The sequence below is a fragment of the Mauremys mutica genome, chromosome 4 (assembly GCF_020497125.1).
Source record: "Mauremys mutica isolate MM-2020 ecotype Southern chromosome 4, ASM2049712v1, whole genome shotgun sequence".
NCBI classification, from domain to species: Eukaryota; Metazoa; Chordata; order Testudines; family Geoemydidae; genus Mauremys; species Mauremys mutica.
In genome coordinates, this window is record NC_059075.1 from 114,565,810 (window position 1) to 114,591,767 (window position 25,958).

The following is a 25,958-nucleotide window of genomic DNA, read 5'->3' on the forward strand; positions in this document are numbered from 1 at the left end:
AAATGAGGCAGGAATCCTATACACAAGATCTTCATTCACCTAACATCCTGAATGAGTTCCCAAAGCACAGTCCATCAGGTGCACTAAATGAGGTAGGGATCCTGAAGAAAATATACTGTGAGATCATGTAACTAAAGACTGTACTAATGCATAAACAAGAGGGCCAATTAAGGTTGCATGAGCACACTTAATTCAATCATTTCCTAACTTTGCATACTGGACTTTGCAATCTTAATATTCTTTTAAAATTTTGGATGCAATTTCCTTTTTAAAAAGCCATAAAACTGAAAAGAACAAAAATTCCATTCTGTGGAACCATAACGATCCCAAATACGGTCTTCAGCAGGATTGGGTTGATCTCTAGAGCCACAGCATAGTCCTCTGTCACTTGAGTTACTGTAGTAACTGGTATTAGAATAAGACTTTTCCATGTGAACCTGCCACTATAGGGGGATGGAGACACACTTGACCCAAAAGGTTTCACAACTATTTACTAGAAAGCAAAGGAATGTTGAGACTCAAGAATAATATGTTAAAATCTAAATTATGTCAGGGAACGTAGTAACTAGTGGTTACAGACTCTTCTGCCCCAGTCCTCCACAAGCCTTTCCCTGGCCCCTTCTGCCCTATCCCCACCACCTCAGTTCCTGCTCCTCTCTGGCATGGTCCATTTCCCCCCCAGTTTAACTGCTGCCTCTGTCCCCACTCATTGCTCCTATCATCCTTATCCTTTGCTTTTTCCTCTCTCCTCCACCGCATCTCTTTCCCTTATCACTTGTTCATATCTCCCCTTACTGTCCTGCTGCTATTCCCCTCCCCCCATGCTCCTAAATCCACCCCTGAGCTCCTGTGTGTCTCTGCCCTGCATATCTCACCCCTTCCACCCACACTCCTGATCCTTTTGCATTCAAGTCTGTCTGTTTCCTCCTCCTCACTGACTAGGTGCCAGCACCAGGAGCACTGAGAGCACAGGAAACACAGTCTGCCTGCTCTCTGTCCACATACCCAATGCCAAGCAGCATCCAGCAGCCAAGAGAAGCAGTTGCAGGGAAAGTCCTGCTAGTCCTTTCTAACCCTGAGATAGCGCATGCACAATCCGGTCAGCATATAGGAGTTGCAAGGGGATAGAGCATGCTCAGTGCAGACTGACTCTTTGGAGAATTTAGCTGTCAAACTCTTATTAGACTCCACTGAGCACGTGCCCAATTTGGGCAAATTTTCACAGACAAAGTAAAAGGCACAACTCTGACACCAGAGCAACCCTGCCCCAATGACAAATTTAAAGTATCTTGTTCCACAGCAGAGGTGCTATGTTTTTTCAATGAAAGAGTTGTAAGAATTATTCTTTTACATGGGCAAAACGTGTTTTTCCATAACCTTGTTCTTGGAAACAGCTTTATCATTTTAGCTGAAACTTGCCAGACACGTTCTGATTCATACAGACTCATACCTCTAGCATGGAAATTTTCATCCCAAACAGTTTAAGTTTGTCAAAGTTATAAGCAACTAAAACAAAATCTTATAATGGAAAATGCATGCAACCTTAACTACAGGTATTACTTTCTGAGCCACTATGTTGTTTATTATTTTTATATATTTAGGTGCAACCAACTAATCCTCATCCATTTATGTTTTTTCATAGGTAGAAGCCTTTCTCCCTGTTCAGCTAGTTTTATTTATCAGCAGCAGGCAGTGCCAGCCAAATCAGCATCTTTTAAACAACTGGTTTAACTGGTAACAGCTGTCAAAGGAATACTGGAACTGCAGCATAGAAAGGAGCACCTGTGCCCCCTCTCAAGATTGAGGAACAATTCTGGATGTTGAGGGATGGGGGCATGCTAAAGAAGAAACTCTTCATGCTCAAAGATAGTAGAATTAGCTGGAGGTGCTGAAAGGAGCACTCACTCCAGAAAAATTTGTGGCAGCCTGGGTAACCATGGGACAACTCTCTTTCCTGAAGAGATTGAATGGACATCTGACAGGGTGATGAAGGAGAAAACAAGGCTGGCAGAAGTCTCCTGAGGAGTATACTGGGTCTTTTACACTGAAGTTGCCTCTAAGCTCTCTGTTGAGCAGACCTTTTCTAATACCCTTCTCCACAGACCTTAAGATCAGCACTGGAAAGACAGAGAAATTGAGGGCTATGACCTACCCCAGTTCTCTCTCCCCAAGACCTCTCTCTTCTTCACTCCAGGTTGAGAGAGGCAAACTCCCAACTCACAGATGAGATGGCGCTACATTTAAAAAAGTAAAAAGGTTTCTAAAGTCCTATTGCTCCAATTAAGCTTTTCCTTTTCTTTTTATAATTTATAATGTATACCAAACCATTGCAACCACTTTACAGCCACAAAGAAAAACAAGGACACAATTACCTCTTATCTTTTCCATATAATGAACTCTAATAGGAAGTTTCTGAAATCACATCTTACCTGCCAAAATGATTTCCGAAATATATAAAAATCCATTTCAAAAGCGGCAGTAAATATTATAACAGGTGTGAACATATGAAGAAACAGGATCGGATCAATTTCTGCAACATATTCTGTCAAAACGCAAAACTGACAATACAAAAGAAAGTAAAGTACATTTATTAAGTGATTTCTGGGAAATACATATATATTATGGAATTGGGGGGGGGGGAATTAAAAGGTTTTTTCCTATCTGTAAATCTGCAAGGATATTAAGTAATCATCATTCTGGACCAACTGATTTCCCTTTGCTGTTCAAACTGTCAAGACAATATGATCAATCATCGACTTCTAAATATTTGTCATTCTCCTCTCACCAAACTGCACTGCCTCTTTTAACAATTTGGACCAATGGGTTCCAAGTAACAGTGCACACAGGTTCCCCAGCTGGGGAGAAAAAGGCCATTACAAAATGACAATGCTCAGCACCCATCTAAGGCCAAGCATCTATGAAGCTCACAGTAAAAGTCAGTAGTGCCTTGTAACAAATATACGTAGACTGCCAGATGACAGCCTTGCACAACTCTTTCACAGAAGGCCTTTCCCTCTAAACCTAGGAACCTAGTATGAAAGATACCTGGGGCGAAAACATTGAAGTTTTATATACAGAAATAAATGAAGGTTACTTACCTGTAACTAGAGTTCTTTGAGATGGACTCTGCATATTCACATTCTTGGGATGCACCATCCAGTGCAGACCGGATGGTGGAACCTGCTGATACAGTATCCATTAGAGCACACATGCACCCCTCCTACTCCTTCCCTCATCATTCAAGCACATTCTGAGGGGGAGGCTATAAAAGGGGGCATGGTGCCACCTCAGTTCCTGCCACTGTTAACAAAGAGTATAAAATTGATTAGAACTCAGCAGAAAAGGGGAAGGCAGACTGGGAATATGAATATGCAGAGTTTATTTCAAACAACTCCACCTACATGTAAGTAACTTTCATTTCTCCTTCAAGTGTCCTCTGCATATTTCTATTCTTGGGATCATTTGGCAAGCAGTAAATAAAAAGGTAGAGGGACACAGGGTCCTCCTAATTAAAGATTGAAGCACCACTCTGCCAAACTGAGCCTCAGATCTAGCTACAAAATCTAAAGCATAATGTTAAATTAAAGAGTGACTAGAACGCCAAGTGGTGGCTTTGCAATTTCAGTAAGGGGAACACATCTAGCACATATAACAAGGGTAGCTATTGCTCGTGTGCAGTGAGTTCTAAGACCCCCAGGAGGAGAAACAGAAGAGATCTTATAACTCTCCTCTATATACTGCCTAACCCATCTAGACAAGGATTATGTAGTGATAGCTTGACCTTTAAAATTTCCAGCATAGGAAATGAATAATTTGGGAGAAGCCTACAACTCCTCAGTCCTATTCACATAATATGACAAAACTCTCTTGGCATCTAAACAATGTAATCTAGACTCCTCTTATGAGCATGAGGTCTAGGAAAGAAGACCAGTAAATTAATAGATGAACATGATAGTCCAAAATTACTTCAGGAAAAAATATGGGCTGATGTCTAAGTACAATTTTGACTTTGAGTAACAGTGTAGGAAGGGTCAAGAATCAATGCATGCAGTTCACAAATTCTTCTAACAGATGTGACTGCTATTATAAAAGCTGTTTTAATTTAAAGATGAAATAAAGAACACCCTGACAGAGTTCAAATGGTGGAAACATAAGTTTTGTTAATACCAAGTTTAAATCCCATGGAAGAACTGGATTTTTTACTGGCAGATACAAGTTTAATAAACCCTTCAAAATCTTTTTAAGAGTCACGTGAAAAGATAGATTTACTATCAGTAGATGTATGATAAGCTACTATTGCTGCTAAATGTACTTTAAGTGAGGCAATAAACACATTTTTAAAGTTAAATAAATATTCTAAAATACACTGAATAGGAGCTGACGCAAGATCAATATCCTTATCATAGAACTGTGGAATCGTACGAATGGAGGGGACCTCGAAAGGTCATCTAGTCCAGTCCCCTGCACTCATGGCAGGACTAAGTATTATCTAGAACAGTGGTTCACAATCTTTTTCTTTCTATGCCCCCACACTATGCTATAAAAACTCCATGGTCCACATGTGCCACCACCACTGGTTTTCTACATATAAAATACAGGACTGGCATTAGTGGGTAGCAAGCAGGGCAACTGCCTGGGGCCCCATGCCACAGCAGGCCCCACAGAGCTAAGTTGCTCAGGCTTCAACTTCAAACCCAGGTGGCAGAACTCAGGGCTTCAGCTTTCTGCCCTGGGCTCCAATGAGTCTAACACTGGCCCTGCTTGGTGGACTCCCTGAAACCTGCCTGTGGCCCCCCAGGGGGGCCCAGACCCCTGGTTGAGAACTGCTGATCTAGACCATCCCTGACAGATGTTTCTCTAACCTGCTCTTAAAAATCTCCAATTATGGAGATTACATAACCTCTCTGTGAAATTTATTCCAGTGTTTAACCACCCTGACAGGATGCTTTTCCTAATGTCCAACCTAAAACACCCTTACTGCAATTTAAGCCTATTGCTTCTTGTCCTATCCTGAGGTTAAGATGAATAATTTTTCTCCCTCCTCCTAGTAACAACCTTTTATGTACTTGAAAACTCTTATGTCCCCTCTCAGTCTTCTCTTCTTCAGACTAAATAAACCCAATTTTTAAATCAAGCAATTATACAACAAATCTTTTCTATATCAAATCATAACATTTTCTAGTTGACTGTTCTTGAATTGAAACACATTGCACATCTAAGGAGCAAGATTTCTCTAAATCTGTTAAAGTCCTATTCCCCAAGCCATAGGCGGCAGGTTCATATAATTTTTGGTGGGGCCCAAAATGGTGGTGTCCCCCCCCCCGCCCCCGCTCTCACCCTGTAAGCTGATATAAAATGAAGCTACAATGCGTCAGCACCACAAGGGTCAATTAAAAGTGGAAAGTCAGAAGCAGCACTTGCCTATTAATACCTAATATACGGTATTAAATTTTGTTGCACCTGTTGTGACAAAGTGGGAATGTTCTTAATGTTTTCTCTGAATACTGTGTGGGTGCCTCAGTTTCCCCTGCAAAGTGCCAACTGACGGTGTTGGGGACAAAGAGATCAGGTGGCCTCCTTGTCCGGAAGAGACACAAAGGCCAGATGAGGGAGTGTCAGTTTGGAGCTGGCTGGGGAAATCGGGAGAGGCCCAGAACTTGGGTCTGGGCTCCCCACCCCCCAAGATGGACCTGACTGAGGGGTCCTGTTTTCTGTACTTACAAGCTCTGTTTTAGACTGTATCCCTGTCATCTAATAAACCTTCTGTTTTACTGTCTGGCTGAGAGTCACATCTGACTGCGGAGTTGGGGTGCAGGGACCTCTGGTTGCCCCAGGACCTGCCTGGGCAGACTCGCTGCGGAAAGTGCACAGTGTGGAAGGGCATGCTGAATGCTCCGAGGTCAGACCCAGGAAGGTGTAAGCTTCTTGCCCTGGAGACAGTATGCTCAGAGAGGAGGCTCCCCCAGAGTCCTGACTGGCTTTGTATGGAGTTGTTCCAAAGCATCCCAGCATCCCCTTCCACACCATGCGCTTCCCGGAAGTCTGCACAGGCACTGACACTCCCTCCTCTGGCCTTTGTCTCTTTTCCAAGCATTAGGAGGCCACCTGATCTCTTTGTTCTCCAACACCTTCAGTTGGCACCTTGCAGGAGAGTGGCCCAGGCCATCAGTTGCCTGGAGACAGGGTGTCAGCCATTCTCTGTGCAGACAGCATCACACTGGCCCTCTAGGGCTTTACAACAATCACACACCCCCTTATCCCACCATCTAGAGCCTTAAGAAATGCATTGGGGAAACTGAGGCACACAGACAGTATTCAGAGAAAACACCTGTATACGACCAGTTACATACTTTGAAGGGTGTAAAATAATCAAATATTGTGCTAAATACAATGATACTCCAAACACCTTCAGTTGGCACCTTGCAGGAGAGTGGCCCAGGCCATCAGTTGCCTGGAGACAGGGTGTCAGCCATTCTCTGTGCAGACAGCATCACACTGGCCCTCTAGGGCTTTACAACAATCACACCCCCTTATCCCACCATCTAGAGCCTTAAGAAATGCATTGGGGAAACTGAGGCACACAGACAGTATTCAGAGAAAACACCTGTATACGACCAGTTACATACTTTGAAGGGTGTAAAATAATCAAATATTGTGCTAAATACAATGATACTCCAAACTGACCACCAAATTTAAGTTGCATGTTTTTCCCCTCAGGTGAGGGTTCTGGGGTGGGGCTGGGGATAAGGGGTTCACAGTGCAGGAGCGTGCTCGGTGCTGGGGGTGCAGGCTTTGGGGTGAGGCAGGGCTGAGGATGAGGAACTTAGGGTGCAGACAGGCTGCCCCAGGGCTAGGGCCAGAGAGGACTCCCCATCACCACCACTGGCAGCAGCAAGCTCCAGGGGAGGGTTCCCTCCTGCCCTCCATGGCACACACACTCTGCACATGCTCCTAGAGCCCCTCTCAGGTCCAGAAAGCTCACTCCCCTCCCCTATGATGGGTACTGGGGGGGCACAGGTGGCCTTCCATGTTGCCCCTCACCATAACTTCACTGTGGATGGGGGATGGGGCTGCCCCTTGCCCAGCATGGGGCAGAAGTGGGGTAGGCAGGGTGGTGGCTGGCTATGGGGTGGGGGAGCAGGGTGTCATAAAATTCACCCAAGCCCCAGCTGCTCAGGTCTAGGAAGCCTCCCTCTCCTATCCCTCCTGTGGCGGGTGGGTTGGTGGGTGCTGGGGGAGGGGGCATTGCCTTCACATGTGGCTTCCTCCCTCCCCTGTGCAGGCTGCTGTGCCTCACTGGGGGGCTGGGACTGGGGCTGGGGCAGGGTGGGAATCATAGGGTCAAACACTCAAACATAATAAAAAATCATAGGGCTTGGCTACACTTACAAATTTGCAGCGCTGCAGCAGGGTGTGAAAACACACCCTCTGCAGCGCTGCAAATTGTGGCGCTGCAAAGCGCCAGTGTAGTCAGAGCCCCAGCGCTGGGAGCCGCGCTCCCAGCGCTGTCCGTTATTCCCCTAGGGTCAAACACTCACGGAAGTCCCAACTGCTGCTAAGGTGAATGATGTCTGTCTCCTGGCCCGTTTGTGTCTCCTCCAGGTAAGGGCGGGAGGAGAGGGGAGGCCCCCTCCACTCCCCTCCCCCTCCTGAGTGCTTCAGCAATCGTTAGCACATTCCTCTTATGTTAATGCTTAGCACATTCCTCTTATGTTAATGCTGCAGCCCTTAGGCTACCGGCAGCAGCAGCAAAGGAGAGAGAGAGAGAGACATGCTGTGTGCTCTCTTTACATTCAAGCAGGGAAACTCCGGGGAGGGGGAAAAATCTAATATTTCCAAATATTGGTGGAGCAGAGCCCCTGATTATGAATATTCCTGGGGCTTTAGCTCCAAGAGCCCATATAAGTTGGCGCCCATGCCCCAAGCTGCTAAATGTAACAGTTGAGGATCTGGATAAAATACTCCCTTGCTGCTGGAACAGCACATCCAGTGTTAATGGTAGAAGCTGTAATTTCCTTTGCATAAGAAAAATAAGTCCATATATGTGACACTCTGTACCTCAAAATAGGAACTCTGGAACCCCCATATTCAATACTGTCATATGATCATGATATGTTTTGTACAATGCATGCCTTGCGAGGTATTATTTTAAAAGTCTTGATCTGTTGAACCTTAATATACTGTTGAACTGTATGTACTATCATTGTATATGAAGTATTGCTATATGTGTTACTGAAATATGTTGTGAGGTTGGAAGATGCCCACAGCTGGTCTTTTCAGCAACGACAAAGGAGCAACTATCAATGGCCAGACAGGCACTGATGGCCAATCAAGAAGAATCCACTATCCCAGAGACTCCTCAAAGAGGGCACGTACACAATGAGGGTAGCCTAATCCCGACGTCACAACAAAGATTCTTCTAGCAGCTGGAAGAAAGTATAAAAGAGCGACAGTGACATCATCACTTGGCCTCTCTCCTCCTCCATCTCAACACCTGGAAGATCATTTGGAAGACAGAGACTTTGAACTTCCAAGCTGGGAAGGGAATCCAGCCTGTGTATTGAGAACTGTGAGCTGCCTATAACATCTCTTAGGGGGAAAGACTGCTTGATTCCAATCTAGCTTAGTCTGTGGAATTTAGACTGTGAATTTATTTTTATTTCCTTTGTAACCTACTTTGATCGCTATGCCTGCTACTTCTAATCACTTAAAATCTATCTTTCTTTCGTTAATAAATCCATTTTATATTTTATTTAAAACTGTGTTTTTGGTTGAGGTGCTCAGGAAATCTCGGCTCTGATTACAAAGACTGGTACATGTCCACTTTCCTTTGAGGAAGCGACAAACTAATTAATGAGCTTGGACTGTCAAAGGGGGTATATTTCTGGGGTGCAAGGCTTGGGTGGAATTGGTTGGTGCTTCTCTCTGTATGATTCATGAGTGACTTAGAGAGCATTCATGCAATTTTGCAGGGTGTGAGTCTCCACGTGCTGATGGCTGAGTGATCACAGCGCCTGGAAGGGGTTGGCTGCTTGTCACCAACATAGCTTTCAGAGTTAAGGGGGCACAGTGGTCCCACAGTTCCAGGTTGTACTCCAGGGATCCCATCAGAATGTACCATTGCTGTTTCTCCCCTACCAAGTCAACTAGTATCATTGTGGCTGAGTCCAGCCTTATCTTTGCCACCACATTTAATATTAATGGGAAAGAGGGAAAAGAATACATTAGATCAATCCTCCAACTGAGAAAGAACACATCTGTCATCAACTAAATGTCTGAGCCTGCTCTTGAACAGAAGTGGGCACATGGTGTTGAATCTTGTTGTGAAAGGATCTATGTTCAGAAAATCCCAAAGGTTGAAAATGTCCTAAGTCAGTGAATCCTTTAGTGACCACTTGTGCATCTGAGTAGAATCCCTGCTCAGATGACCGATGATCTCATTGTGAATTCTCACTACCATGTAGGTCAATCGGGTGGACTCTAAAATACACCAGACTCGTAGCTATACAGACTTTTTGCAAAGTTGTTATGAACAAGTCCTCCCCCTTTGCACACACAAAACATTGCTGACCTATCATTTGTAGCAACTTGCTCTACTGTGTTCTATACTTGTGGGAGAAATTACTTGAGAGCTAAATATACGGCCAAGTGAGAGTCTTGGTGATTCCAGAGACCTCAAATTAATAGACTGCTGAGAGAAATCTCTGCTGTGATAACTGGGTTTACAAGTTTACTCCAATTGTGAGCTCAAACATAAAAAGTATGTGAAAGTTCGTAAGATGCCACAATAACCTATAACAACAAATGCTGATGGGAAATAAGTCAAATTACTAATGAATGCTATAAACAGGTGCAGGAGAACCAGACAGAGACTAAATTAGTCCAAACAAAAAAAAAAGGTCATAGCGATATAATTCAAGGACTATAGAGAAATCATGTATGTTAAAAACAGAAAATGGAGAACCAGAAATTAATCAAACAAAATTGGTGTGTTGGATATTAGGCCTAACTGGTGGACAAAATAATACTTTTTTCTTTCTGGGTGTTCTTAAAAAGAGATTTTGAAAAAAAAATATATATATATATATATATATATCTCACCGTGTCCTTGCACAAGCCAGCTGATCATCTCAACTCATCTCATCTTCCCTGACCACCAAGAAAAAGAAGCAGACCAGACTGAAAGACTTTCTTCCTGAGATGAAGGCCATTAGGTCTTGCTCAAAGAACTTTGTTCTTCACTTGTGAGTCCTGAAAATCAAATCCTGAAATCAGCTGCACTGCATCAGCATAGTGAAATGACTACAATCATGCCCTAAGAAGAAAAGACCCAAGCAGATGACATCCAGTCCTCAACCCATCAGTGGGGATACCTAATTGCTAGCATCATGGAAGCACATAAGATCCTATTCTGCCTCTCTTCCTTGTATTACCTTCTGCTTCTCTCACCACTTACTTACTCCTATCCCATATCTCATTCTCTCTGCCTTCCATCAAATCCTGAAATCAGCTGCACTGCATCAGCATAGTGAAATGACTACAATCATGCCCTAAGGAGAAAAGACCCAAGCAGATGACATCCCTGAACAGAATGTAAACCAGAGTCCAAGCAACAGTTGACCTGTCAGCCAAAGCATCCATTCATAACTGACGAGCCACCCAGAATCAAAAAAAAAAGAAAAAAGCTGCATTTCCCCCACCTTTTCTATTCTCTTTCTCCTCCACCTTATGTGCTCCCATTTGTTAGAAACAGGAAAAGTAAATACTAGGGCTGTCAAGTGATTAAAATAATTAATCACAATTAATCAAAGTTTTAATCACATTGTTAAACAGAGTCTTTTACTGAGCTAGGTGAGTTCCCTTCAGCTGAGTGAGCCCTTGTTTACAAGGGAGGGTGGATTTTATTTTAAGGACTCCACATGCCGCAGGGGAAGAGGGGATAGTGCAGGGAGACTGAATTTGCCAGATCCCCATTCTCTACGGGATACCTCCTGGAACAAGGGGCCAACTGGGGGTATTGGGACATGGCATGTGAGGGATTGGTCCCCAGAGCATGGAGAAGGTCCCTGGAGCAAGGGGCCGGCCAGGGGCAATGGGGCACAGGGCTGGGGTGGTTCCTAGAGCAAAGGTCTGGCTGAGGGCAAAGGGGTGGTCAGTCACCATACTGAAGAGCCAGCCAGGGGCAATGGGGCACAGTGGGGGAATGGGGTGGTCCCCAGAGCAAGAGGCCATGGGGCACGGCAGGATCAGGATCTTTACCTCTCTGCTGTAGCCGGGATGGGAGCCACTTCCTCTTCTCTTCCCGCCCTCTGGTGGCAGCTTGGGTTACTGCACCTGACTGCACCCTGTCAGATCCCTCCACAGCTGATCCCTCCCCTTCCCGCCCGGAGGTATGTGATTAACACATTGTAACCATGCCTCAGTGGGTCACAACTGAGAATGCCAAATTCAGGAAAAAGTGCTGAGAAATTGGGCAGATACACTCCAAGACTGGTGGCTAATCCCTCATAGGATATACCAAACCAGCAACAAAAGTAAACTTCTGTTTCACCACACTGGCTTACAAGAAGTCAAGAAAGCAGTTTCCTTAGGCATTCCAGTCCTTATATTACCACCGAAAACACTAGACTTAGAGATGAGTGGTTCTTTAAAACCAATCTCTTCAAATAAAAGGTTCTTCTGATCTCAAAGGACAAGCCACACACTCAGGTCAATATATAACTTAAATCTTACCCAAAAATCTAGCTGATAAACATTTATTCATAAAAAAAAGAAAAGAAAGAAAAAAGGTGAGAGTTAAAATTGGTTAAAGGAATCAAATACATACAGTAATTGCAAAGTTCTTGGTTCAGGCTTGTAGCAGTGATGGAATAAACTGCTGGCTTGATAAGTCTCTGGTTGCATCCAAGTCATTGGAAGGTCCTCTGCCCATTGGTCAGAATGCTCCAATTAGCAGAAGTTCAAAGTCCAGAGGTTTGAGCAGGAAAGAGGCTGGAGCAAGATAGAAGCATTTCCAGGGCCTTTTATAGCTTCTGCCATGTGGAGGGAAACCCATTCTTTCAAACAAAGCCCTCAGCACAGCTAATGGAAAATTACAGGTAAAAGATAGGAGTTTGGAGTCACATGGGCAAGTCACATGTCCATGCAAAATTTTGCTTTGTCACAGCAGGAAAGTCCATTATCTCCCAGGGTCCATGATGAGTCAAGTGTCTTTTTGATGGGCCACTTATTTTGAATAGTCCCCCCAAGATGTGCTGGCTAACTACCTTATGGGCGTTACCCCAGGAGCAAACATCTGAAATCCAGGTATAGAGCCAATATTCATAACTTCAAATGCAAGAATAATACATGCATACAGATAGCATAATCACAACCAGAAAATCATAACATTTTCATAGACATCTTACATGCCACATTTTGTACAAGATTTGTTGCAAATATATAACAGTGGTTGCAACAATGGTCCTATTTTAATCAGATGTCACACATGTTTAAAAAATGAATGCTTTAATTTTGTTTTCAGTTAATCACAGGAGTTAACTGTGATTAATTGACAGCCCTAGTAAAGACCTTTATACATCAGGAATGAGGGTAAAGTTAACTCTTTCCTTTTTGTCAAAAAAGTTTTTCTGAAAATGAGACTCAGATTTTACCTCCAAAAGGAGGTAAAGATTTTAAAGGTTTTGATTAAGTTTGCAATGCAGAATCAGTCAATTTCATTTTCAATATAAATGCTTGTTTTACATTTTTTTTCCTTTCTTGTGTTTGTTCAATAAATTTTCAGTTTTAGAGTGAGTGCGTTGAAGTGTTTGCCAAAAATCAAGTAAACCAAGGTCTCCTTAAAAAACCAACCAAACAAACCTCTTTGCATCACTGTTTTTATGTTGGACAGTGAAAAAGTTTATCAAGTACCACAGTAGGTGAATGTTCCTTGACTGTCAGTTCTTAATATTTAGGATCCAAATGTCTCAGATCTGTAGATACAGATTTTCCCTGACTGGAACAGGGGAGCCAGGTTTCCAAGTTTGATAAGAATAGCTAGGAGATAGCCAATATGCTAAAGGCATCCATGGTGGTGGGAGGGATCACAAGCCTCCCCACAGGTCCCCAGGCACCACTCAGGACATAACTGCCACCCTGCAACTCACTCAAGTAATTAGGGAAGGGTCTATGGGATGGTCTAGTTCACAGAGGACCCTGCTCCCAAAACTCCCAAATTGTGGGAAACGTTCAACCCCCTCAACCGGCTAAGGAGTACTATATGAACCAGGAAATAACAAGAGGAAGTTGCCCTAGCAACTAGACCACTGATTTTCAGACTGTGGTCTGCGGACTTCAGATTTCCAAAGGGGTCTGCACCTCCATTCAACATATTTTAGGGATCCACAAATTAAAAAAGGTTGAAAACCACTGAACCAGAGGAATTCTTGGCTGTCTGTGACTACAGACCCCTCATCCTCACCTGACTCCTGAGCCCTGCATTCCTGCCTGCTCCTGGTTCCTTTCTTTCCATCCTAGACCCCCTCTACTCCCAGTTCCTGCTGTCCTGCCCTACTCCTGATGCTATCTTCAGCTCTGACACCTGGCCTGGCACCCAACTTTGTCTCCAGCTCTGATCTCTGGCTCGGCACCAGAGTCTGGCTCTGACCTTTGGCTTAGTACCTGATGCTGTCTGTTTTTGACTTCCTGCAAGGACCACTAAGCCTGACTGCCCATACCCTGTTCATTACAGGTGGGATATACCAATACCGTCAATTATGCCAATCCAGCATCATCTAATAAGCCTAGTGCAGTGGTTCACAAACTTCATTGCACCTTGACCCACTTCTGATAACAAAAATTATTACACGACTCCAGGAGGAGGGACCAACACCCAAGCCTGGCTGGAGGGCCAAATCTGAAGCCCTGGGTGGGGGTCATGTAACCTGAGCCCCACTGCCCAGGGCTGAACCCCTTGGGCTTCAGCCCTAGGCAGTGAGACTTAGGCTTCTGCTTTAGCCCTGAGCTGTGGGGCTCTGGCTTCAGCTTCAGCCCTGGACCCCAGCAAGTATAAAACCAGCCCTGGGGACTCCATTAATGGGGGGTCATGATCCACTTTGGGATCCCAACTCACAAGTGGGGAGGGATAGCTCAGTGGTTTGAGCATTAGCCTGCTAAACCCGGGGTTGAGAGTTCAATCCTTGAGGGGGCCAGTTAGGGATCTGGGGCAAAAAATCTGTCTAGGGCCTAGTCCTGCTTTGAGCATAGGGCTGGACTAGAAGACCTCCTGAGGTCCCATCCAACCCTGATATTTTATTATTCTACCCCCTGGCCTAGTGAATAGGATGCCTCTGAGACTCAAATCAAGGGGGAAAGCCCTGCTTCAAAAGAAAAGGCCAAAATCAGTGTCAGATCAGGCTCCACTTCAGAATTAAGATCCAACCCCAGGGCCGATAAGACACCACGGGATATAACAGAAGCTGAAACTTGAAAGGATAGCAGCAAGACAGACTTTCTTGGAGAACCAGTTGGAGTCTTAGGTGTTGGGTATATGATCTCCCGTACAATATCCCAGCTTAGTCTTTTGTCAGGAGGAGAAAATTGAGAGGGATGTTCCTCTGTTGGCCTCTTCATTATTTTAGTTAAGGAGATAGTTGGGTCAAAAATTTGTTGTGGATCCACATAACCTGTGCCATAACTGTAATAGTAAGAACCGGATAAGTTGAAGTACTTGGTTCTAATGTACTTGGTACTTTATCAGATCTGTAACATTACTACAGTTTGGAGCTCTCTTGTTCTTAAAGCTCAGAACCATACTGTGTTCTCAATCCAAAGGATCCAATGAATCACTGGAGTAAGGCAGCTTCCCTAGTACAATTTAGCCTCTCTTTTTCTCAAAACCAAAGTATTTGGTTCCAGAATGGTATCTGGTGTTTTGGGTCTCTTACCTGGAATCCTTTCCAACACAGGCCTTAGTATGACGGAGACAGATCAGAGGATTTAGCTACAACAGCTCAGTAAAGTTGGAACTGGAGCTTGGTGCTAAGTCTGAATGATTTATCACAGTGGTGTTCTTGAATGCAGAAGTACTAAGTGCTGATTCAGGCCTCCTTTCTCTTTCTTCAGATCTGTTAGATACCTGTGATCCAAAAGTTCTAGCAGTCAGAGCCTCCTACAATAGGAACGTCCAGAATCTATTTTCTCTCTCCTTTATAGCCCCAAGGAGTGAATGTGCTACAAATAGCACAATTAGAGGAAGAATGTTCTTCCCCTTGGCTCTTGAAGCATCTGATAGGGGCGGCAGATGCTGAGAAGACTGCAGGGCATGACGCACATCTTTTAAAGAATGCTTCTTTGTCTTTGGATTTGCCATCAATGCCAGTACTAAATCCTACTAAATATCCTAAAACAATTATAAAATCTAAATTCACACTAAAATGATGAACTATTAGCTAACTAACTAACCTTAATGAATGCTGAAATAGTAAGATACGTATCTAAAAGCTACAATCAAAGAGATCAAGGGAGTCTACGTCTGTCTGTCTGCTGCAGTCTGAACTGAAGTGGCAGGTGATGCCATGCGCCCCTTGTCAAAGCTTGGGCTTTGAATGCTAAGTGAAAGGGTAGGAAAGGAACTCGAGCACTCTACCAGGCACTGCTACGAGATGGTTCCACCATCCAAGCTACATCAATGAACATATCCCAAGAGTATGAAAATGCAGAGGGTACGCATAGAAGAATACAAGGCCTTATCCAGCTAGCTATGATGAATCTAGAAGCTTTCAGAACTTCTGAGGCCTTCCAGAGCACAAATAAGGAGTATGAATAGATTAATTCTATGTACGTAAAGAGAAGAGTGCTCGAACTGACCACTTCCAAAGTATGCCGAATCTCTTATCGGCGACTTAAAAGAAGAGGAAAATCCAGGAAGGGCAATTTTCTGATTGATATGTAAGGAAGACCTGGAGTTGAGCATAAAACTACAGAACTATTTTCAAAATTTCTTTATTCTTGCAGAAAAATCAGAAACAGTTCTTTACAGGAGAGAAGAGCTCTCTCTGCCTCTTGCCTGACAATAATAATCATAATGAGAAGATTTTTTGAAAGAGAAGAGCCTCTGGGAGTAGTGGCAATACCATGGACTAGAAGTGAGGAGGAACAAAAAGAGAAACTAGATTTGGCTACACAAAGGGTTTACAGAGCAAAATGTTAGTTTCATGAGGGAGGTTACAACCATAAAAAAAAATGTGACAAGGGAATGGGACCAAATATGGACCCTGCAAGTTGCAGGTGGACAATACAAAATCCAAACCTGCTTGAAGAAACTCTTAAAATCGAGGCATTTGATATTGTCTTAGGTGAAATTTTTATAACTGAGCAGAATTGAGAAGTTGCCCACAACCTATTAAGAGGCTTTGGAAGTGACCACAATTCAGTGCATAACTGACTTTTGAATTTGGGCAGCAAAAGAAAAAAATTGGGGAAAATATTTGGTTGTGAACATCTGCAGAATTTCTCAGCAGATTGGAAAAGTCCATTTCAATCTGTATGTATCTAAAGGATAATAGGATTATAAGGAACAGCCAGCATGGATTTGTCAAGAACAAATCATGTCCAACCAAACTAATTTCTTTCTTTGACAGAGTTATAGGCCTAGTGGATAGGGGGAAGCTGTAGACATGAAATATCTTGATTTTAGTAAGGCTTTTGAGACAGTCCCACATGCTAATCTCATAAACGAACTAGGGAAATGTAGTCTATATGAATTTACTATACGGTGGATGCACAACTGGTTGAAAGACCATACTCAACAAGCAGTTATCAATGGTTTGTTGTCAAATTGAGAACATCTATCTAGTGGGGCCCAGCTAGGGTGACCAGACAGCAAATGTGAAAAATCAGGATGGGGGTGGGGGGTAATAGGAGCCTATATAAGAAAAAGACCCCAAAATCAGGACTGTCGCTATAAAATCAGAACATCTAGTCACCCTAGGTCCAACAGAGGTCAGGCTTTGGTTTGGTACTATTCAGTATTTTCATTAATGACCTGGATAATGGAGTGGAGAGTATGCTTATCAAGATAAAATTCAATAAAGATAAGTGCAAAGAAAGAAAAAAATCAAATGCACAGTCACAAAATGGGAATAACTGTTGATGCATATGCAGAGATGCAGCAATAGTTTAGTGTGTTACTGTGGACTAAACAAATTTAAGACTGAGCAATGGTTGGGTAATAAAACCCATCTCTACCACTAATTTGCTCTGTGGCAGAGTGAAATGATTTAAATCATCAATTTTAATCACAATGTAAACCAGCAAGCAGGAAACCTTGATTTAATCATTGATTTTAATCTTCTTCTGCATTTGTACTTTTTAGTTATTTTCCTAAAGAAAGGATAATTCTCATTAGCTGGTAATGATTAAAACATGTTGCTTTGCAACTAAATATAGCCTTTAAACTACATTTGGTGTTTCTTTTTACTAAACAGAAGGACACACTATATCTATACACATTTAAAGACTTATTCCTGTTTTACTTCAGTTTTCAGTCTGTGAGATAAGAAACAATTACACTCTCGTCACTTTATTCCACTAACATTTCTTCAGTAAACTATTTATGAATAGGCCCCAAATGTGTAACAGTAAGCACATAATCTATTGTTTCTGTGCAGTAATGAAAAGTGAGGTTTTACCAAAATGATTTTTTCCACAACAGGCAGTCCAGAAACTATACTTTGCAATTACAGTGCCTACCATCTGAGTATCTCAAAATGATTTATAAATATTCAGTATACTATAGAAGACCCTATGAATTAAGTAACTATTATCCTTATTCCACAAATGAGGAAATTGGGACAATTGTGGGCGAAAGCCAGATCTCTAAGCCTAGATTGGAACTTTAACCTCCAGACCAACAGTTCTCAAATATTTTGATAGCATGAACTACTTCTTAATAGAAAGAGCGTTCTTGCAAACCCATCCCATTCACAATTATAAGGTCTACTCCCCTCTCATTGACAATCTCATAGCATCCCTGTGCCAGCTGCAGAAATATCTTGTATGGAAAACTAGTATTAGGTATGTATTTTTAGCTGCCTCTGAATGTTGTTTAGTATCTGGACACAAGGATAGCCATATAGGATAGTGTTCTATGGTCCACCATTTGGGAACCCCTGCACTAAATTAAACTCTCTCTCTATTTATAACCCTGTGGGGTGAAAAAAAACACAAACCAAACAAAAAACCCATGTGTTGCCTTATGGCCCACATTAATAACGGTTATAGTTACTAAATATACAGTACCTCCTTTACAAAGTAGCCCACTACTCCAAGGAGAACTCCAATCAAACAAACAATTACAATAATAGGAATGTGTGATTTCTTCAGAATGGTTCTCAACAGAGCTGGAAATAAAAAGAGATTATTATACATAGAAACAATATCATTGTATATAATTTTAAAACATGCATCTCTGCTCAGAAGCAGCCCAGCAGATCTGACCTGAAATTCTCCTATACCTGCTACTTGATTTTAGGTTTGAAAACAGGCTAATATAAGAGTTGTGAAAATTTACATTTAACATGCATAAACTCAATGTTCAACCTGTACTTATTTTCATATCCAGTGCACAACTGCATGTATGTTCCTAGTTCAAGGTCTTGGTCTGACTGGTAAGCACTAATCAGAATTGGTATTTCCCTTTGGCTCAAATGTGCAAAGTGAGACAAGCATAACAAAAAGCACTCACTATATCTGCCAATGATATTTTATATTTTCTTCCTTCCCCCTTCCATTTTCTATGCCTCGAACTGATTACCTCAATACAACACCAAAATGTTTTATGGACATCTGAAAGTGTTTAACCAAATGGGGTTTTGAATAAAAAGCAAAATAATCCAACGTGTGAATTCACTTTAGGGAAGGTATATAGTGAAGGCAAATCCCATAATGGGGATCTGCAGAGGCAATTTCTGAAGAAGTGTTTCAGTTAACTAGGATAGTGTTATTCAGCATTTAATTGTGCAATAAAACCAACTACTTGCTTCTTTTTCCTATTTTCAATATCAAGTCTAGTTGAAAATACACCAGTGAAAATACACCAGCAAAAAATCTAACCAACAGAATCATATTAGCACCTCCCCAAAAACATTTGCCACAGTTACATGTTACCAAATTCCAAATAGCTTTGTACTGTAGCATCTGAGTACACCTCTACCCCGCTATAACGTGACCCGATATAACACAGGTTCGCGTATAGCGCAGTAGAACTCCCAGGACTCAGGAAGAGTGGTCAGGAGTGTATGGCTAAGGGAACTCCCAGGGCTCAGAAACTCCTCCCTCTGCAGTCCTTCCTGTGGGCACTGTGGGGAAAGGGGAGCCCAAGGAGCTGATGGGGGCTGGAGTGATGGAGGGGAACCCAGGGGCAATAGGGGATCCCACGAGCACCAGGCACACCAAATACAAGTTTGCCCAGAGTGCCATTTGTCCTAAGGCTGGCCCTGCAGTCAGTGGTCTTAGGGATCTGCATCCATTGCTGCTGAAAAAAACAGACCCTGGCCTTTGCCCATCCCAGAGCAGGGGGCTGAAGAGCAAGTCTTGCTTCACTGACATTCAAAACTTTTCTCTGCCAGTTTGGGTCTACTCCTTTACTCTCTTCCATGGTAAGACCTCTGTAACCTTGAAGCAATGATAGGTTAGATCAGCAAACCCTATACCTCAGACAAAATATATGGACAGCTAAGAACTTAATTTTCTCTCTTCCTCATATCACTAAGACTGTTGGTCCTGTAAAGGTGGGAAACTGTCTACAGAAAAGCTGCGTAAAAAATAAGGAAAGCCAGAATTCAAGGAGAAAAAGTTTAAAGAAAAGGAAAATACCACAGCATGGAGTACCTTTCTATTCAATACCTCATCAGCAGAAGCTTGAAACGTTCAGCTTCTAGTGCTTTGTAAAGGTAAGTAAACTTGCAGATTTAAAATGATGATACGGAGGACTGCACTGACCATGAAGTAGCAGATCAGGGAGAGTGTACCCAAAGTGTCCAGAGTACATTCTGTTTCTGAGATCTTTAAAAATCTTGTGATGTAGTTCCTAAGCCATTATATGATGGTGCCTCCTTTCTCATGAGCTTTTTTCTTTCTTTATCTGGAATTACACTGGAACCAAGTTCTTCTGTATAGTTTAGTTCTTTTCAACTAAATATGCAGAGCTCATTTTATATCTAATTCGGGCTATTTTCTCTCTTTATGATGATTACACATTAGGCAGCATGATGGACAGACTATGCCCTCTGGAATTCTGAATTTCACTTTGGAGTAAATTCTGGTATAATGCTACTTTCTCAGGATGATAACTGCACTATTGTTTCTCCACTGACAAGGCTGCTAGCTTGCAACCATGTCTCAGGTAGGTCATAGCAATTAGGAAAACCACTTTAATGAAAAGGCAACAGAGAAACAATAACTGAAGAGGTTAACATAGCTCAAGCAGAACTGCATTTGATTCCAGATTCAGGTTCCAATTAGTGGCTTGATTCCTGCTGTTTTTGGAACCTCTTTGTTATATAAAAATGTATGATCCATTTTTTTTTGCCAGGGGGGCTAGAAATGGATGATTGATGAGGGGATGTTGTCATAGGTCTCACCCCCACTTGGAGCTGTTGGGCTCCAATGTGGGGACCTGACTTGGTTTCCCTCTAAACTAAAATCCTAGTTTAGATCTAGTAAGCTGCCACCACTCAATCAGATATGTGGATTGAGACACAGTCCTTCCCCAAAATCCTAGGGGATTCCAAGAGCCCCAAATCCATGGAGTTCTTACACCCAGGAGAAATAAACCATTCCCCCTGCTTCCTCCCCCCTCCCTTTTCCTAGGAGAGATACCGGGATCTAACTACAGAGGGATACCTCCCCCTTCTCTTTCCCTGAGAATCCACCCAAGGAAAGACCAAACAAGTCCTTAACAGAAAAGAATTTATTAAGAATAAAAAGAAAGTAACTTGTCTCTGTAATCCAAGATAGAACAATACAGGGCCTAAATTTATCAATCTCTGGAGAGAATTCGCCCTCCCCCCTTTCTCAGTAAAAGCAATATCAGCAAACAGGAATAAAGAATTTCCTTTAGCAAACACACAATTGCAAATGTAGAAATCAACTCATAAGACTAATTCGCCTTTCTAATTAATACTCACTATTAAATAGTAGAAACTACTCCAGGAGAACTTGGAGACATGACTGTCCTCTCTTAGATCCAAAGACAGCCCTAACAAAGAACACAGACAAAGGCTTCCCTCCACAGGGATTTGAAAATAATGTTGTCTCTGATTGGTTTTCTGGTCAGGTGGTCATCAGGTACTGCATGTTAACCCTTTACAGGTAAAAGAGACCTTAACCCTGATCTGTTTATTTATGACACGCCCCCCAAATCGCAGACAGTGGGGGAACCACACTGGCGGTGATTTCCTTCTAGAACTTTAAAATAAACAGATTAACAAAACATATGCACTATTACATATACTACTAAGTATGTAAACAACAAGGTATTTGACATTGAAGAACACTTTTTATGCATTTGACCGGACATTCTTGGCAACGTCCTTGCCCATCCTCCCAGTGGAAGGACTTCCCCAACCTGTCTTTGGTTTTGTTCACCCCAGAATGACCATTGGGATGTCATGGCCCAAGCTTAAGAGCTTGTACCGGTACTTAGTTGGAACTACCAACTGTTTTTGAGGATTCTGGCCTTTCTGGTGTCCACCAGAAAGAATGTCCTTATATAAAAGTTCTTGTTTTACAACAAACTGGAATTGGGTAGAAGAGCTGAGAGGCGGTGAGTTGCTGCGTGCCACCGCCCAAGCTTTCTTAAGGCTGTCATCGGCTTCCTGCTCAGTCTGGAACTGTTCCCTTGAAGCTGGAGACACCAGTTCCTCCATAGACTGTGGACTTGGAATTGGTCCCTCTGGAAGCGATGTAGGTGATGATGTTGTTTCCGTTGACTGTGAACCGCTTTCCGCTGGTGCACAAGGTGATATTTCAGGCTCTGGCTGAGCCTCTTGGGTAGAGTTGTTTGCTGCTTCTGCCAGTTCAGGCCCGCTGGCGCCCTCTGGTGGTGGAGTTGTAAGCGCTGGCGTCAGTGCTGGCGCTGGTTCTGCCGCTGGTTGCTTTTCCAGTTCCGGTCCTGGGACTGGATGTACTATGGCTGCTGTAGTTGTTGGCATGAGATCTGGTTCCACCACCTCTGTCTGGGTCTCTGGTAACACAGACAGGGTCCTGGTGGATGGCTCAGGAACAGGGATGGGAGTGCCTGCTTGTTTGGCCTGGCTGCGGGTGACCACTCCCCCCCTCTTGGCCAGCTGCACATGGTTGGCCAAGTCTTCCCCCAGTAGCATGGGGATGGAATAATTGTTATAGACAGCAAAAGTTCACTTTCCTGACCAGTCCTTGTACTGGTCTTCAGGGATGCTGTACCCATGGCAGGTTCTTTTAAAATTTTTCAAGAAGGCCTCAGTGTCCTCACCTGCCATGTAGGTGGGAAATTTCTTGGGATGGGGAACAGTGCCTGGAGAAGGACTGTTAGGGTTGGCTGGAACATGTGGGTTAGCTCTTGCTAATCCCAGGTCTTTGTCTTTTAACTCCATTTGTCTTTTGTGCTCAGCCTCTTTGGCTCTGTGGTCAGCTTCTTGTTTCTCCAGCTCCCTCTTGTGGTTAGCCTCTTTGGCTTGTTGCTTCTCCATGTCTTTGTGCTTTTTGGTGCTGGCCACACCCCTCTGCATTCAGTGAACTGGTTCCCCCAATTCCTAACCCTTTCTATTCCCGAGAGACTGAATAGAAAAGAAACAAAACCTTTTCATTTGCAAATGTGTAGTTGCTGTTTGCTGATATACTGAGAAGACCAAAAAAACCACCTGGTTTGTCCTGTTTCTAGCAACTTGCTAAGTACCTCACAGTGGGGGTCCTTTCTAACAAAAGCCTTGTTAGAAAAACCTTACAAGAAAAAAGGGGGAAAAAAGAAAAGAAGAAGAAAAAAAAAGTCTTTTCCTAACAAAGCCTGTTAGAAAACCTTACTTCCCTCAGCTAAACCCAGCTGAAAATCTGTTTCCCAAAAAAAAAAACAAAAAAAAAAACCCAATCTCCCCCTCCTGGCTCCCAAGAAGGTGGAAACCTGCCCTGCAACTCTCCCTTGCAATTGCTAAATACCCTCTCAGCAGGGAGTTTCTTGTAACAAAAGCCTGGTTAGAAAAACTGTATTCCCTCCAGCCAACGTAGCTGCAACTGCTTCTAACCCTGAAAACTGCTTGAAAACTGCCTTTTCCTCAAGCTGCCTGTCCAAGCAACAAGAAAGAAAAACTGCTTCCAACAAAGCCTGCTGGAAAACTTAATTCCCTCCAGCCAACCTGGCTGAAGATTCCTTCTAACAATACCAGTTAGAAAACCTGTCTGTTTGCCTTCGGGGTCTCTCTCCCTCCTAACCTGCAGTCCTGCTTTAGGAGAAGAGAATAGCAATGGCTGTCTGGTTCAGAAAAATCCCTCACCGCTGCCCACCATGTCATAGGTCTCACCCCCACGTGGAGCTGTTGGGCTCCAATGTGGGGACCTGACTTGGTTTCCCTCTAAACTAAAATCCTAGTTTAGATCTAGTAAGCTGCCACCACTCAATCAGATATGTGGATTGAGACACAGTCCTTCCCCAAAATCCTAGGGGATTCTAAGAGCCCCAAATCCATGGAGTTCTTACACCCAGGAGAAATAAACCATTCCCCCTGCTTCCTCCCCCCTCCCTTTTCCTAGGAGAGATACCGGGATCTAACTACAGAGGGATACCTCCCCCTTCTCTTTCCCTGAGAATCCACCCAAGGAAAGACCAAACAAGTCCTTAACAGAAAAGAATTTATTAAGAATAAAAAGAAAGTAACTTGTCTCTGTAATCCAAGATAGAACAATACAGGGCCTAAACTTATCAATCTCTGGAGAGAATTCGCCCTCCCCCCTTTCTCAGTAAAAGCAATATCAGCAAACAGGAATAAAGAATTTCCTTTAGCAAACACACAATTGCAAATGTAGAAATCAACTCATAAGACTAATTCGCCTTTCTAATTAATACTCACTATTAAATAGTAGAAACTACTCCAGGAGAACTTGGAGACATGACTGTCCTCTCTTAGGGTACGTCTACACTTACCTGCCGGTTCGACGCGGAGAGTTCGACTTTTCGGAGTTCGAACTATCGCGTCTGATCTAGACGCGATAGTTCGAACTCCGGAAGCGCCGCGGTCGACTCCGGTACTCCACCTCGGCAAAAGGAGTTGGCGGAGTCGACGGGGGAGCCGCGGAGTTCGACCCCGCCGCGTCTGGACGGGTGAGTTGTTCGAATTAGGGTACTTCGAATTCAGCTACGCTATTCACGTAGCTGAATTTGCGTACCCTAATTCGACCCCCGCCCTTAGTGTAGACCTGCCCTTAGATCCAAAGAGAGCCCTAACAAAGAACACAGACAAAGGCTTCCCTCCACAGGGATTTGAAAATAATGTTGTCTCTGATTGGTTCTCTGGTCAGGTGGTCATCAGGTACTGCATGTTAACCCTTTACAGGTAAAAGAGACCTTAACCCTGATCTGTTTATTTATGACAGATGTGACCAGAGAAATAACAAAAGAAAGAAAAGTGGAGCTTGTGGAAGTCAAGTGAGACACAACAAGGGAAGGAGATGAACAGAATGATGAGGAAGAAGAGTGCAGAGAGAAGCTGAGGCAGGAAGAGAGAGGTAACAAAAGGAGCTGAGAAGCCCAATGATATAACTTGTGCGGCAGTGAAGGTCACAGGGAGAGAGCAAAAGGTTAGAGATAAAAGGTGAAACTAGTCAAAGTGAAAAGTTTGATGATGTCATAATGCAATTAGGTCTGATCCATTTCCAATAATTAACCACAGAGTTTGCTGACACATATGCTGAGAAGGACTGGTATCACACAGGCCAAGCAAGTGATTTTCTATTCCCAGAGGTCTGCAAGGTTCACTTGGGTTGAGAGGAACAAGCCGTGCTACAGTCATCCAATATGTGACTATACCTGCTTGCTATCATGTCAATATTAGGAGCCCTTAAGCGTCTTACCTCCCACGGCACAGCTCACAAACACCAGCAGCAGAATGAATGGCCGCCTCATCCCTGTGATACGGTAGTGTCCATGGAACTTGGTCTCCACCAAGTACGTCCTGCCTAAGGGTCCCCGGGGCAGAGAGGGGGTCACCCAGACAAAGCTGCTGTTTATGGCGCTCATCCTGCCTGAGCCCTGTGTCACTCAATTCACTGGGCTCACAGACAGGGACCCCGCCCAACAGCCATCACCACACCCCGACCCCGGGGGGAGAGAAGGGGCACCACGGCACTGGCCTAAGTCCTAGCTGGGCCTTCTCCTCACTGCAACGATGGATTCCCCCCTTGCCCACTGCAAAGGCCCAGCGCAGGTCCTGGGAGCCCTTCTCCCACTCAGCCCTCAGAAGGAGGTGGTGAGGGCCCATCCCAGGAGCCGGATCCCTCTACCGGGCAGCGCCCGGGCTCAACCTTTCCTGCTCCCACGAGTCGGTCCACCAGAGCCCTCTCTCGGTTAGTTTCAGGCCCGGTCTCGCCCGCCCTTTCAGATGCTCAGCGTGGCCGTGTTCGCGCTAGGAAGCCCCTGCACCACCATCATGCCCCCTCCCCGAGGCGCCAGCTGCAACAGTCGGGTCACGGGCGTGGCGCGAGACCAAACGCAGCTGCTGCCGTTAGGTTTGAAAGTGCTCCGGCGCACACGCGCCGCCCTCCGTCTCTTTCGCCAGGCTGCGTGCGCGAACCCGTGGAAGTAAAACGCAGCTGTCGAAGCAGCACCAGGCTGTGTGTGTGTCCGTGTCCTCAGCGGCGCGGACCCCGCGCGCCGTTGGGTTTGAAGCGCCTCCAACACGCAGTGCCAGGTTTTCCCGAGCAGAGCGGGTCAACCTGTAGGACGCAAA

The 25,958-nt window shown here is 44.0% G+C and overlaps 1 pseudogene; it reads right to left on the minus strand.

Annotated features, from left to right (window-relative positions):
- Positions 1-25,705, minus strand: part of LOC123369017 — a 322,921-nt pseudogene extending 297,216 nt beyond the window's left edge.
- Positions 25,706-25,958: the final 253 nt, after the last annotated feature.